We start from the raw sequence: 8848 nt of genomic DNA on the forward strand, positions 1-8848 counted from the left end.
AGTTGCTTTTTGTACTTACAGCACTAGATAAGTAACTTCTTTAAATAAGTTTAGCTTATAATTAGTTATAAGTAACTTTTTTTCTTAACATATGTAACCACTTTAGTTAATTTTTTAAGCTTTTTTTTATCTTACGTGAGTTGCCAAAGGAATAAATAGACTGAAGAGATGAGAAGCTTATAAATAAGTTGTTTATCAAATATATTTATTTTCTTAATGAAAAAAAAGTAAGATAAGTAACTTGTGACATAGTAACAAATTTTAAGTAACTTAAGGCGTGTTTGGCCGGACTGGGATTAGGAAGGATGGGATGGTAAAATTTTGAGATATGCTAAACGAGCTAAACAAACTCGATGAACTTGTCCTGGGATATAGCAAACTTATGGATCTTAAACCAATCCACTGGCATCACTATCAATACTTTAAAATTGAGCTCATTTCTCTTAATCCCATTCAATCATGCTTGAGGTGTGTTTGGTTGGACAAATTGGAAGGTAGCATTCGGGGATATGCTGGGCATGCTAAACATCCGGGGTATAGCAATCCTATGGATCTTAAACCAATCCACTGACTCCACCATCATTACCTTAAAATCCAGCCCATCCCTCTCATCCCTCTTAATCCGCCCGGCCAAACAGGCCTTGAGAAACAAACAGGTCATTAATGGATGGTTAATAAAAAAATATCCAATGGTTTTATTTCCACAGTAACTCATATGACCGTGTTTCTCGAGAGATGTTTGACGTATTATAAAAATCAAGATATGCCACGTGTGTTGTTTCTATGAGCCTGCATTTCAAGCAGCCGTACACTGATAAGGCTATCAAATAATTCTGGATGTATCAATCATTCACCAAACTTTAGCGCGTGATTATAAGGTACGGATTGAAAAGATTCGGAACATGGTAGAGCCATCTCTCCATAAGAAACGTGGTAGGGTAATACTATCTGGTCCACCCACATACTCGCACCAGGGCTAATGGCTTAAATAAAATCCATGAGAAAAATCCTATCCCTTATTTTCCTACGTTCATCCTCTTCCATATTTCTTCTTTAACCATTTTTGTTTTCCACCGTCAATTTATAGACACAGATCAGATGGATAGGATTCTCTAAGTAGAATTATTTTTTAGACTTTAAACATCCATTCTAGGACCTGCATATGGACGGACCCGATTTGCAGGTGACCATACCGTCCGTACTGTAGAGATGGCTCTACTACCATGTTTCAGTTCTTCCTGCTCCACATTATCATCTCTTCTTAAATGGAAATGGCCGTTCGTGAGACAGCTCATCAGCATGCTCGCGAGGGTCAGTCGCTCCACTCATTGTACGGATCCATCGAGTGGGCCCCACACCTCCCCAGCATTTGGTGGATTGTCTGGTGATGAGAGAATATCCGTACTCCAATAATGAAAGTGGCCCCGTCTTGTAGTCCGCGGACTATCAAAAGAATTGCTTGTATGCTAGATGGGTCATCTGTATGGTTGATCTGAGCCGCTCAAGGGGTGGATCCCACCATGAATGGTCAATAGGAAGAGTATGAGTTGCGACAGGTGAAAATATCCGCTGCATCCGTGGACGAACTGAGTCAGAGAATGGTCAGCTGTCTACATTCTGGCCCATTACTTGTGGCTCAGCTGCCGGACTACAATTTCACTTCAGTAGTTGAAAGAGTAACTGCTGTGTCATGGGTGACCGTCTAAATAATCCACCAGCCATTCTAGTTCTTAGCAACCCGCGTGTTAAAGAAGTCAGACGCCTAAATATGTTACCCACCAACCTTGGACCAGGTCATCTAAACGGATGGCCCACCTGATGCACGGCCTGGATGTTCTACTCGATCGAACCCCATGGGTCAAGTCTCGGGACCCTCGCAAATATGGGAAATCATCACGTACAGTCTAGTGTATCCGATCGAGACACTTGGACACTACCATCATTGGATCGTTTCATGTGGTACCATGCAAAAATCACACGGATCAGGCCGTCTTCAATCTGAATTAGCACAAGTGACACGTGTCACGAGATCAAGACCCTTCACCGATGTAGTGAATCTGTCTAAGCAGTAACCCACCTGTTAAAATTTATCAATCATCCAATGAATGGCCGACACATGGTTGGATGACTAAAAAACCATGTACAAAATATGTAGAGAGAAGGACGCGGATGAGGTACTACCCCGTTGTTCCGAGCTCGGAACAGGCTGGGGCATTGCGGACCACCTTAATATACAGGGTTTATCAACACCGTTCATACAATTTTCCCATATCTCTTAAGGACATAAGAGGAAAAAGAAAAGTAGATCAAAGGCTCAGGTGGGACACACGGTGGGGATTAAACAGCCCAATAAAAAAAAATTATTGGAACCGAAGAAGTTTTGGTTTCAAGCTGATTTCTGTGTTTTGTCTTCATCCAGATCTATATGACCTTTTAAATTGATTGGATGGCAAATAAACATCTATGGAAGCCCTGAGAAGTTTTCAACGGTGGGAGTCATTATCGCTGCCGTTTTTTTATGGTGTGGTCCACTTGAGTCTTGAAGGAGCTTGATTTTTAAGCTTCTATCCTAAAATGACATGGAAAAATGGATGAACCGTATTGATAGAATCATAAATAACGGTAGATCGCACAGATTCCCAGCCTGTTTAGAGGTCGGCACAGGCCGGGGTAGTACGCGTTCCACAACATGGTGGTGGGTAAAAGGGATCTCGGACACGGACTCCGTGGTTCGGGGAGATGGTCGGTGCTGTGGGTCCGACATTAATGTATGTATTTTATTCACTCCAGCCACCCATTTTATCGTATTATTTTATGGTTTGAAAAAAATATATATAGGCACGTCTAAATCTTAGGTGGACCACATCACATTAATCAGTTGTGACTGAACTTCCACCGTTAAAAACTTCCTAAGGCTCACTATATTTTTCATTTGCAGTCTAACTTGTTGATTAGGTCACATAAACCTGGACAAAGGAAAACACGAAGATCAACGGTATTCAAAACCCTCGTGGTTCCTATGAAGTTTTTAACAGTTGACATTCAATAAACATTATTTCGTCTGGTGTGGTCCACATTAGAGTTTCATAGCCTCATTTTTTACTAGATGACCTAAAATGATCTCTAAGAATAGATGCACGGCATGGATGAAACAAATACATCATGGTGAGACCCAAATAGCGTTTATAGCACTCACCGGTGGCGAGCTTGTAACTGGAGGGGTCGCTACCGAATCCGGTGGCGCGTGCACATGCAACAAAACGGGATTCCGCCAAATGCGGCTGTGCGAGTCCCAGTAACGAGGCATGATTCCGACCCACGTGCAGGGGATTCTGGCACATGGCCGAAATCCGTGCCAGAAAAGTCCTTCCACGTGGGCCATCCGTATCCGGAAGCGGATTGGCTGGTGTACCTCACACCAGCTATAGCTGCTGTATTGAAGTCAGCAAAATCTCTGCGTCGGATCATGAGACACATTTAATTCTCTAAGTTTTATCACGAGATATGTGTAATATCCGTTCTGTTCACCCATTTGTTGAGTTTATCTTAAGGTGTGAGATGAAAAATAAGACAGATATAGCAATCATTGAAACTTTTTTAGGGTTACAGAAGTTTTTGATCAACATGAAATTTGCTTTTACTCTTCATTTAGATCTTCGTGAACTTATAGACAGATTGGATAGAAAATAAATGTTATATGGGCCCTATGAATTGTTTAACAGTGAAAATCATTATCCTCACTACTATTTGTGGTGTGGCCTATATAATTTTTGGATATGATTCATTTTTTTGATAATGCTCTAAAATGATCTCTAAAAATAGATGAACGGTGTATATATAATAAATACACACTATAGGGCCCATGTAACTGTGATCTCCTTCGTACAACTCGGAGCTCGAGGAGCGTAGCGCTCGTCTTCGCACGATACGTACCTACAGCAGCTATGTAGCCGGTGTGAGGTACACCAGCTAATCCGCTTCCTATCCATTACATACGGTCTGAAGGGCAGACAAGATCGTGTGAAGGATATGCTATTCGTACGTACTGTCGGAGGTAAACTTTCAGAAGGGACCCGAAACCATACCTCACCAGTTTTACGCAGCACGTTAAACACCATAGCTCTTCGGTTATCTCTATGCTATATGTGTTTAATCCACTCCATCCATCAGGTACACTACTCAATTTAAGATCGTAGGGAGAAATATCAGCTACCTACACAGCTCAGGCGGACCACAATACAGTGAAAATATGAATGGAACGCCAACTATAGTTTTCTTTGTGGGGTTAATATTGTTTGTATCTTTTATCAAACCCGTTCATAAGGTTGGAATCACCAGATGAAGTGATAATACATAAAATCGGACTGCTCTAATACATCGATGTTTTGGGCACTATTTTATATTTTTACGTGAGTGTGTCCAATCTGGCCAATCTTCTTTTTATTTTTTTTTGTATGTACAGTGAAAATAAGGGTTGTTACCTGATGGGCGGAGTGGATTTCACGTATACAACATGGCAGGCTCCAATGATCTTAGGCACTGCTTAAAGCGGTTGTGATCGACAATTCGGGTACCTTGCCGAAGTGCTTACGTGGTATCTCAATTATATTGAAGTGACGGGTATACGCGTGTCTACAAATCATGTGAATCTGGGCTAACTGACGAGCCCAACTACCGGTGGCCCCGCATGGTGCCGTTACCACCGGATGAATAACACCAAAACCGGAATCCTCTAAACCACCTGTTTTGGGCCCAACGTGTCGTGGATTTGTAAACCACCCGTTGAGCCAAAAATTATCCATATGATAGTAACGATGGAAATGGTACGCCGATCATGGATTTGCACGAGTATAATAAGAACATGATAAATTTATCTCCATAAATTTCACTTTTAGTTAAGTAATTGTTTTAAATTTTAATACTTTATTTTTCATTTCTAAACTTTAGAACCTTTTCCGGACAAGAATATTCTTATTATGGATGGTCGACCATGATAATGCATAGTCGACCATACCGTCTAGAGAGTCATAGCCGACCATAAAATTCACGGTCCATCGTGAAAGCCTAATGGGGAATTAATATGTGAAGTCCACAGTCAATCATGAAAACCCACAGTCGATTATGAAATAGACAATGAGTCACGGTCAACCCTAAAAATCCACAATCAACTGTAAACTTGATTTGATTGAACACTGTGAATTTAACGAGTAATAGGTGAATTTGATTGCGTATTGGGTGAATTTGACCGAGTATTAGGTGAATTTTTACCCATCAATTTCATTATGAAAAAATACATTCATTTTTCATTCTAGGTGTGTGGCAGGATATAAAGACCTTATGGTTTCATTTTTTTTTCTCACCTACAATGTATTAGGTAAATTTGACCGAGTATTAAGTAAATTTTCACCAATTAATTTCACTATGAAAAAATACATTCATTACCATTCTCGATTAAATTCATCTAGTTCATGGTCAACGGTGAACGAGATGAATTTATCAAGTACTAGGTCAATTGTGAATTTCATTGAGTATTAAGTGAACTTCTAACCAATTCTAACTCAACCCAATGCCTAACTCTACTCATGGCTATTCACTCTCCTTTTCCATACATTTCCTCTTCATCCCCTCTTTGATTGTATCAGTAGCACATGCAATAAAATTATCTATAGAAACTTGATGCTTGTGTGCCAGTTATTCATTTGCACCATTTCATAGTAATGTTGAGAAGTGGGGAGCTTTTATATTGATAAGTGACGGGCTTTTATAGGACTGTCTCTATCACAGTTGGGCCAATGCAAAGGCATGTTTGAAAGTTGTTAAGTCAAATTTAATAATTATACATGGTCCAATTAAATCCAACTCTCTCCAAACCGTATGAAATAGTGATAGTGACATCCACCGTTCAAAACTTCTTAGGGGCCACAGAAGTTTCCGATTAAGCTTATATTTTGTTTTCACTTCATCTATCTCTATGTTAACTTATGAATAGATTGGATCTAAAAACAACATCATGGTGGGCCCTATAAATGTTTCAACGGTGGGTGTGACTGATCCCATGGTTTTCTGTGGTGGGTTCACTTGAAATTTAGAACTGTATCATTCTTTTTCTCATGCTATAAAACTATCTCTACAAATGGTTGGACGGTATGAATACAACAAATGCATCATGGTGGGGTCTATAGAGTTTGGTGAAGTCACTTCAGTAACGATTTGGCCACTAACTTTGTCCGTATCTAATCCCCGCCCTGCATAATCGATGCGTTGACGAATTCTATTTAGGATTTTATTTTATTTTATTTTTTTATTATTTTTTTTTTTGTTCCTATTCCCCATGCAAGGAAATACATATCAAATAAACGGCTGGGATTATTAGAAAAAAATAAATAAATAAAAATTCAATGGCCAGAGTCCGATGTGCCATACTATTGCAGCATGAGAGAGTCTGATGGATGATACACAGGCAGGAAAACTGCCGACGCGGTTGGGCCAATGACCATGCCACCAGGCAGTGGCTAGTGGTCGGTGCTCTGTGGCCTGCCCATGATGTATGTGTTTCATCCACACCGTCCATCCATTTTTCCTTGATCATTGTATGGTATAACATAAAAAATAAGGTAGATTCAAATCTCTAGTGAGCCCATCACAGCAAATAGTGTTCACACCTATCACTAAAAACTTCTCAGGCCACAAAAGTTTTGGAACAAGATGATATTTGTTTCTTCCCTTCATCCATATCTGTATGACCTAATCAACAGGTTGGATGTCCATGGGCCTCAGAAGGTTTTTATTGTGGACAATCAATTATTATTGTTTAATTTCCTGTGATGTGGTCCACCTGAGACTTAGATCCCTCTCATTCCTGGGATTAAGCCCTGAAATGACTTGAAAAAAGTAGATAGAAACCATGGATAAAACATTTAAATCATGGTGGGGTTTACATATCGACCACTAGCTACATGGCTAGTGTGAGCGTCACTATCTGTCACTAGCCAAACCGTGCCTATCTGGCGTACAAATAATTCAAACTAAATTACATCACGTGTCATATTGCGAACAAGAAAAGTATTCTTATTTTACTATTGAAATATTAAATTGTTAAACACTTATTAATGAAAAATATTCGATGGTTTTATTTAAAAATTAGCGTGCATGAATCATAGATTACTATTGGCAACCAAAATAGGTCTCTACCCATGGTTTAGCGGTAAACTAACATGACTTTCAACGCTAAAGACATCGGTTCAAGCACCCATAGTGGTGTGTGGGTAACGTCATGGGTTCAAGTACCCATTGTAGCGTATGTGAGTGAGTGTGTGTCTGTGTGTGTGTGTAAACCAAACATTTTTATATTTCATAATTTAGCCGGTTTAGTTCAGATACCTTTGTTAGTGTAGCAGAGTGTCAGGATGACACCAAGGCAACTACTTGTAACAGTTTAAATGTATAATGCACCAAAAAATAATATATTTGGTTAGGGTTAAAAATGAAAAATATCCTACATTATTATTTTTTACATACTATTTAGTATGTTTAATTTGAGTTAATTTTTGCCAAGTGTATAATTTCAAGTGCCTAAGTATCAAGTGTCAGATGCAGCCAGAGTATTTTTTTTAAAAAAAACACTCCATTATTTAGAGATAAACTCACATTTTCCAAGCATCAAATGATTAAAGACAAACGCTAAAAGCGCTGCATGTGATACTAATTATTAAAAAAAAAGAAAAGATAAGTAATGAAACTTATCATCATTTATGGTTCTGCCATCATGAGCATGTGCTGAAAACGTCCAAGGACGACCATACATGATGTGCTACACATGCGGAATCTAGCATAGCCCATAATTCTAAGTGTCACTGATCATTTTATTTTATTTTTTTCATTTGAGCAACACTTGCAACAAAACAACGCATCGCATTACTGTGCCAGATCCCACTATTTTTTTTGGGACAGTGACTCATATAGACATCACATGAGCACTCGAACCGCGACCTTGGTGTCGAAACACACTCTTTCTGCGCCGACCCATGAGTTGGGAACCCAGGTTTGGATCCCACATGCACAACCGCCCATGTCTGATAACTGGCCAGACACTTGATGACTGGCCACATTGATAAGGACGCATATGATGACTGGCGGGACCCCACCCCGCCCCGCCATCCTAATTGTTCTCCTCCCTATGAAAAAAAAAAAACAAAACATTTATACCATATTTATATTGCAGAAATAACAGTGGGGGCGTATCATTCGACATATAGATTTGAAAATGGAACCGGTTGTCCTCCTAGAAAAGCATACTCTGCAAGTTGTTCACGTGTGTGTGTAAACATATATACATTGAGGTTACCCGTCGAAACCTCAGCTTGCGCCCATGTGTGTGCACAATACAACTCTTGTTGTCCAATATCGCATGTACTTCAACGTCTAATCTATGCAACAGGGGTTCCTAATCAGGTTGTCCACACAAATATGTGGCTGAAGAAATGCGAGCATTGAGGCCCACCTTTCAATTTTAAGTGGAGATTGACTTTTCAACAGAACATCTTCAGGATCAGAACCGTGGTTTTTAAATCGTCTTTTTTTTCTTTTTTTCTTTTTTTTTTGTACACATGGGTTTGCCAACGATAAGAGGTCAGAACCTCCTGATTGGCCAGTTTTGGAGAATACAGTGGCCTTACAGCACTGAAACTTGTCGTGGGGTGCAAATGATACAAGGGATGGTACACCTTGTATCACATCACACACAATACATACAAAAGGTGTATTGAACGTGTTTCGTATGTCAGCCTGTTACTAACACGTGAATTAAAATAACATGGGTCCACGTACAATGCATATTTGCTAACCATGA

This window comes from Magnolia sinica, chromosome 2 (assembly GCF_029962835.1).
Source record: "Magnolia sinica isolate HGM2019 chromosome 2, MsV1, whole genome shotgun sequence".
Taxonomy (NCBI): Eukaryota; Viridiplantae; Streptophyta; class Magnoliopsida; order Magnoliales; family Magnoliaceae; genus Magnolia; species Magnolia sinica.